Here is a 6,131-nt window from a genome sequence, read left to right as displayed (position 1 = left end):
CATTATTTTTTCTTTCATACCCGAATTCAGACAAACCCCGCCCTTAGTTTGAAACGATTGGTTAGAAATGATTCGTCCAGCGGCTCGGATTGGCTATTGGTTTGTAGTCGTAAGCTGTCCACCAATCCTAGGGGAGATTTGTCCGAATACGGGTGGGGGGAAAATAACGTTGTGCGCTATAATGAAACACGAGAACACTTTTCCTCATGCGCTCACTGAACAGCATTCACCACTTGATAGTTCCCTTATTTCAGACATGGATGATGTCCTGGTCACAATATTGGGAATGGGCGGTTATGCTTCACACATTTTGGCTTCTCCTGCAATAATATTTTCACACCATCGATTTAATAGGCCTAACTTGGGCATTATCTGTGATACTCATATGAATAAATATGCACAAAAACAGGGAAATATGTTGCAAGATTTACTTCAACATTATCAATAATAAGGAATTATTCTGTTTCTGAGGAAATTGTGCATCATACAACTGAACACCAGGTGGCAGTGTCGCCCTTGCTAATGCTAAACAATTCTCGCACACTACAAAATTACACGTGTCTCTGAGGGAGCGTGGCTATTAATGCTGACTGAATAATCTCTTTAATTTGATATAATGAATTCAATTGATTAGATGGCCTTAATAGACTACATCAATTAAATTAAATCACACCAAGCTGACTAATGAAAATAATGAAGGAAAAAAGACTGTAGGGAACTACAGTTGGCAGATGGATACTCTATAGCCTATTCACATCAACATCAGAAGGCAAAAGCTGTTTAGTTGTATTGCTAATGTCATTTGAGAGTTTCAGAGTGCATCCGGACACCTGAGCAAAGCACATTTCACAGATTGCCTGATGCATATCCAGGCTGGAAGAAAGCCAGCAGCTCCAGACCTCGCTGAGAGTTCATGCTCTGTTTTCTGCTTTGTTCTCATTGGCATCCAGCTGTGCTAGGAATGTGGAAATCTCATTGCTTTCAATTAATATGCAGCAATGTGTGCCCTTTCATTCAAAATAATACCCATCTCCTTGTGCACATGTCTGCAGCTGCCGGGGAAGTTTATCAAACAGTATGCATTTCTTTAATTCTGTAATCTATATGAAAAGGTGTTTGTAAAGGAAACAAGTGTTAGTCATACAAAAATATGAAGGGCACAGCTGAACTGTAATCAGTTCAGAGAACCCTTTCAAATGTTTCGGGAAAGTGGAAAAGCACTACAGTGTGTCAAGCAATGCAATGCTTTATGAAAAGCCATTTTTAACTAAAGCCTAAGTTCCTCAGCTCTGCTGTCCAATACTTTTAAACATTGCATACTATGTGAATTTTCATTAGTCTCTTTATTTATGTGTTTGTGTGGAGGGGCACCCACTGGTGTCTGAATTGGTATAAATAGGATGCTCACTGGCGGTTTGGAGAATTAGGGGTAATGCACACAACAGAGTGAACTTACTGATAGAGTTATGGGTGTTTCTTCATCTACAATCTGAAGTGAGGCTTTCACGTTAAAGAGCCCATATCATAATTTTTTCTTGCATTTTATTTTGTTTCCTAAGCACCACATCTAACATTTGTATGGGTTTATGTACCAAACACAGTCATAATTAATTTCTCCATGACCATTTTCCAACCTTTTTATATGTTAGAATGAAACAGGTTGTTTTTGTTACTGTGCTTTTAAGACTGATATATGTTAATGAGCCCTGTCCTGATTGGATGCCCTGTATTGGGTCTCATTCAAAAAGCAGTCTGGGCTGAAAAAGTCCTTATTACTTCAGCATGAAAAGAGCTAAACTGCTGTAGGGGATATGGTTTCCATGACATCACAAAAACTGTTAATTTAAAACAGTCGGTACTTGCAGCTTAGTTTCACTATATGAACTGAATGGAATGGGATGGGATTACATGCAATATTAAACTTTTATTGTAAAAAAAAAAAATTGAGGAAAATTTGGTTTTCCATGAAACATAAGTGTGCCATAATCATTTGAAATAATCCTTTGAAATGATATTTCTAAGTTGTATTGACTCCATACACCCCGTCTCATCTCCAGGCTTTTTACTTTATTGTTCTGTTAAAATATTAGGTTATGAAAAGGTACAAATATGTACTTTTCACCTAGAAAAACGTATTTAAGGTTCACGATTGGACCTTAAAATGATTGTTGTACCTTTGAGGGTACATTTACACTGTTTGTACCTTGATGAACGAAAATGTACCTGCACAGTACATTTATTTCTAACAGTGTATGTGCTGTAATGTCATGCTGCATAGAGGTCACTTATTTTACAACTTAATATCGTTCTCACAGACTTTCATGTAATTGTTTTCTACAGCTAGAAGCTATAAACTGGGTCTGTTTTAATGTGGAAACTGCATTTGTGTGACATACTGCAAAAAAACGCTGAGACTGCTGTGGACTTTTGAATAATTCACTTGACAATGTACACATTAGCTATTTTTGGCTCATTTTAGCAGCAGTGTGGCCTCTGTTTGGTCTGCTTACTGCCCACCGTAGCGTGTTCTCTTCCAATAAGGCCAGGCTGTGAGGCCCCTTTCATTGCTTGATTTGAAACATCCATTGTGCACTTTTTGTTTTTGTTTGTTTTCTCTTTTCCTTCATGTTTCCTGTGAGAGAAGAGCCTGAACAAAACAGATGGGATCATTAGACCATGCCACTGGTGGCTGCACGTTACAAAATCTGACTTGATTGACTAACTCTCTGTCAACTTTTAGAATGCTCTGTTGTGCCTCAGGCTTTATGAACTGAGAGCAATTACTCCATTTGTAAGTTGTGCCAGGTCACTGGCCTTTAAGAGAGGATGATTTGTTTCATACAAACATTGAGCTTGTGGCTTTGTAGTCGAATGAACCTGCAATTTCTGTGGATGGATTATGTTAACATGATCTCACATTTTGTTTTGATCTCACTGTTACAAGAGAAATTCATTTAAATTAATTGCTATGAATAGATCACCATGTCAAAGTGTTAGGCCGGTCTCATTAATATGAGGATGCCTATTTGGAATAGAATATGAGGATGCCTAATTGAGATAGGAAACAACATGCCTAATTGGTATCAAATATAAGGATGCTTAATTGGATTCTACAGAAAAAGAGAGAGAAGTAAGATCATCATTTCTTTTGAACCTCTTCACTGCCTCTTCTGTACTTCTGAAGCTCCACTGAAAACCACAGTGATGGTCTCCCCAGCTCTAATTTACTGAAAGAAGAGACAGTATCGTTTATTTTTCTGGGTATAGTTTTGTAGTGTTTTTCCGAAGTGTTCTGTTGCAATGCCAAAAGCTGATTTCCCAAGTGAAGCCAATCCTAATTGTGACTTGAAAGATACACATCAAATCATGCACATTATAACTAGGAGAATATGATAGGCATTTACAAAATTGCCACGTTATCGGTGTATAAAAGGGGGCATCTTTATATTTCTATTCTAAAACCTGTTACGAACAAATCCTGCAAGCTTTGTGGGTAGTTTGTCTATAGGCCCGGTATCAACTTCAACCAATGATTCAGCAAATCTCACATTTTTATAATTTTCCCCTTACCCTAAATGTAGTCAGTCTACCAAGATATGTTTAGTGTTTGATGTTTGCTCCTTTAGTTTTGCATTGAAACTACAAGGCTAACAAGTACAGGAAGTGTATCAGTCCCATCAATCTCATCCTGTAGACTATGCCACACACTAACCTTGCACTGTGTCAAGTTAAGTTGACAAAATTCAGTACAGATAACACTAAGGGTGGAGGGTGGAGTGTCAGGGTGGTCATACTGTGTTTCTGTAAAAGCAGAAAAACACAAGGCGCACACTGTGTCTTTTTTGAAAAGCTGGTTTTGGCCCGTCAATCAGCTGTGCTAGATAGCTATCGTTTCAATATGTATAGGCCTAAAGTTTACTTAATGCAATTAACTAGCAAGCAACAGCTAGCAAAAGCAAGCAAGACGAAAAAAGGCTGTTTTTTCGTTTATGACTTCTATCCATGAAATCATACACCTCTGGTTCAGTGGCTGTAACCACTAATCTTTCCTCCCTAACTGTTGCTGAAGGCCCATCTTTCTCTGGATCTGGCTGGTTAGCACAGCAAAAATTACATAGGCTACTTGACCGATTTTTCAACTCCGTGTGCCTGGAGCACTCCGCACAAAAGACAGCCATGCAGGAACCATACAAACACAAGGTGCCCAGTGAACAACATTTCCCACTGAAAACAAGCACTTTGCAAAAAAACTTGTACAGTGTTAGCCCCCCATGTTATACAGTGTCAGAAGCCACATAAACAAGTCTATTTGAGATTACTTAACTTACTTAACAACTTGATACAGCTTGATTTTAGACATGCAGTTTACATGATGTTAATGGGTGGGCACACGCTGCCATGAGGCCTACATGTTAGCTACATTAGCCTTTATCAGAAATAAAACTGCAAAGCTTAAAAAGGCCATATTTTGGTGGAATGGCTGTATTTGGGGTAAGGAGAAGTTAGATTTTTGCCTGAACCACCACTTTAAAGAACAGATTAAGTCCCACACCCACATGCTTTTCTGCGCTTGACATTTGCTCTATACTGTACAGCTTCATGGACTCTGCATATGGCCAGCCTGCAGCCATTTTCTCTTCACTCCACAGTTCCTCTCTAGCTGTGATTCAGACATGTTTCTGCTAAAGTTACAAACCTTGTCCCTGATCCAGCTCCATTCAAGCATACTTGATGTCTCATTTAAACCCCAAGTTCTTCACTACACGACACATAAGTGCTCCAGGCGGAAACCTCTTATGTGATGTAATGAAACATAGGAAGCAACTACAAATGATCTGGAATGCATACTCGTGGCTTCTGTTCACTTGTGGGACTTGCTTGTTTCTTCCTAATGAAATGCCTTTAGTAGCTTATGGACGCCTGCACAGCACTTTTACTGTGCTACTCTTTTAAGGTAAAGATCAGTAACTATGTAAAGAGTGAAGCTCAGGAAACTGTAGAAAAAGCTACTGAAAGTGCTATTGTTGTAGTACAATAAAGTATGCCATAGGAACATAAGTAACATGATGCACAAACACATATACTGCATTGCCAAAAGTATGTGGACATCCAAACATATGGGCATGTTGAAAATCTAATTCCAAAACCATGGGGCATATTTTGGCGGAATGGGGTATATTATTGTGGAATTTGTCCCTCTTCTCAGTCTCTATTTTTCTGGGTAGGCTTTCCAGTAGATCTTGGATCATTGTTGCAAGAATTTGCTTTGATTCGGACACAAGAACATTATTATTATTAAGGTCAGGTACTGATGTTGGGTGATAATGCCAAAGAGCAAAGTTGGCGTTTCAGTTCAACCCAAAGGTTTTGGATGGGGTTGAGGTCAGGCCTCTGTGTAGACCAGTCAAGTTCTTTCATATCAAATTTGGCCATCTGTTAATGGAAATTGCTTTGCACACAGGGCACTGTGATACTGAAACACACACCAAAAAATGTTGAAAGCACACAGTTTTCTGTCACTGTTTGCTGTAACATTAAGTTTTCCCTTCACTGGAACTAAGGGGCCTAGCCCAAACAATGCAGAACAGCCCCAGATAATTATTCCTCTTCCACCAAACTTTGCAGTTGGCATTAGGCATTTGGGCAGGTCATATTCTCCAGAAAACCACCAGGCATGACTCATCAGTCCAAGGAACATGTTTCCACAGCTCCAGAGTTCAGTGACGATGTGCTTTACACTACTCCAGCTGACACTTGCTATTGTACGTGGTGATCTTAGGCCTGTGCATATCTGCCAAGGAAACCCAAAACATGAAGCCCCTGATTAACAATTCTTATGCTGTGATTGCTCCCAGAAGCAATTTGGAATTCAGTAGTGAGTGTTGCAATTGAGAACAGATGAATTTTAGGTGCTACACGCTTCAAAGCTTGGTGGGCCCATTCTGCAGGCTTCTGTGGCTTTAGCCCTCTCTTATAAATGGCTGACTCTTCTTTTACTACATTCCTACCTTAAAGAAAGTGGCTGTGTGTTTAAGACTCCTGCTGTGTAAGTGATGACAAGGAAGAATGACTATCACTGTCAGAAGAACGACTATCACTGTCAGAGTGAGGTGTAGCAGACTTTGGGTTGA

The sequence above is a fragment of the Colossoma macropomum genome, unplaced genomic scaffold, assembly GCF_904425465.1.
Source record: "Colossoma macropomum unplaced genomic scaffold, Colossoma_macropomum, whole genome shotgun sequence".
Taxonomy (NCBI): Eukaryota; Metazoa; Chordata; class Actinopteri; order Characiformes; family Serrasalmidae; genus Colossoma; species Colossoma macropomum.
The sequence above is the reverse complement of the archived record's forward strand: the minus strand, read 5'-3'. Positions refer to the sequence as shown.